Source organism: Mustela nigripes, chromosome 3 (assembly GCF_022355385.1).
Source record: "Mustela nigripes isolate SB6536 chromosome 3, MUSNIG.SB6536, whole genome shotgun sequence".
NCBI classification, from domain to species: Eukaryota; Metazoa; Chordata; class Mammalia; order Carnivora; family Mustelidae; genus Mustela; species Mustela nigripes.
Window position 1 is genome coordinate 11565452 of NC_081559.1, and position 1847 is coordinate 11567298.

Consider the following 1847-nt stretch of genomic DNA (forward strand, 5'->3'; position numbering starts at 1 on the left):
ATCATATGTGATTGGTATCTTTTTGAATTTTCTAATTTTTGCTATAAACATTTTTAAAACTTCATCATCTGATCTGGGAAAATAGGAATCTGAAATTCTACCCAGGTTGCAGTTAATCTCTTAGTCCATGATGATTTAAATTAACTTCATACTCCAGCCCTACCCCCAGACTGGCTTGTACTGATTTATTTAAATTTTGATTTTTGTTTGCCTCTCTAGTCACAATTTAAAAACCATTGTATTACATCCTTTATTGGGAAAGGTCAGAGTTGACAGACCACAGAGTGTCAGTGTCAAGTATATGCTAAGACATCAGCAGACATACAGGGAGACGGGACTGGAAACACAGGAGCTACATTCCAGCAAAAGAGGCCTATTCCCCACACAGGCCGCAGAGCTCCTGGATCTAAAGCATGGGTCATGGGCTGGGCAATGATTATTTCAGTAGTAAACATGGTGAGCCCATAACTTAAATTGAGTTTTCTGGAGGAATCTCTGTGGTAGTGGCTTCTGTATAATTCTGGGGGGAGAAGGGTTGGGAGCCCAATAATGATCGAGAATGAATTACTCTCCAACTTTATTAATTTGAGGCTCAGGGTTAAATTGAAATTGGCTTAAAACAACAGTGTGGTATTTTCTGCAGACGTGATATAGTGTATACAGATTCACGCTGGGTTCAGCTGGAGCGCTAATACTAATTCCCAATCCTTTTACTATTGCTTGGTGAAAATTCCCTCTCTCATTCCACCTGCCATCTCAAGTAGCTAGCACTAACTTCCGCCATTCTCCTCGGGGCCCCAACTCTGACGTTCTCAACCGATGGCCTTGTTTCCTTCTTCACAGATTTCCTGTTCATCTGCCTCTCAAACTGACCTATGCCATATGCATTCTTCCCTCCAGTGTCAGAGAAAGAAGTGTTCCTGTGTTAGCAGGAGTCAGCTACTCTTTTTTGAGGATGATTACCCTCCTGCCTTCTTTATCACCTACACTATCTCTGCTCTCAATTTCTCTCATATGTTAGCTTCACCTATAAGCTAGTGAAACATTTTCCAGTCTTAACAAAAATTGTTCAGTTCTTAGTTCCCCTCTAACTAGTCTGCTTCATCTCTCTCACTTTCATTGTCAAGTTTCCAAAAATACTTATACTAGACTATTCCACATCTTTAATGTATACTCCAGCTTACTGTGACCTGGCTTCTGACTTCCCTACTTATGCTAAAATATGTATCAAATCCCAACTTTGGATTCCTTTCGACAGTTTTCAGCACTGCTTTCTATGTTGTAAACTAAACCTTCCTTAAAGATCTGCCCTTCCTCACCTGTCTTAAGGAATTCCTATCACTCTGATCATTCATTGTCAGGTTCCATCTTTGAATGCTCTCCCTAGAAATAATTCTTACGCGTCCTTCAGGGATCTGATCTTAACCAACGCTGTTTCCACTTATCCAACACTGACTATTTCCTTGGGCCACCTTATATGCCTGAAATGTTTACATCCTAAATAGCCTATGCCTTCTCCTTTGAGGCCCAGATCAATATATTCAAGTTAAACTCTGCAAGAGGCCGAGATAAGCATGATGGGAGGACAACCTACCTCAGATCGTCAAGTCAGGGAGCACTTTTTTAGAGAAGTGTAAGTTGAAACCTGAAAAAATTAAGAGCTAGTCAAAGCAAGAGTGGGGGGTGTGGAAAGAGGGGGAGTGAATTAGGCAGAGAAAGGCCAACAGCAGGAAGGTGCAAAGATTTGGGTTGTTCTAGGAAGTATGGCTGAAACACCAAGGGCGAAAGAGAAAACAGAAATGGGGTTCCTCATACTGAACCTGCTTTCCCAAACAGTGCAGAGTTAG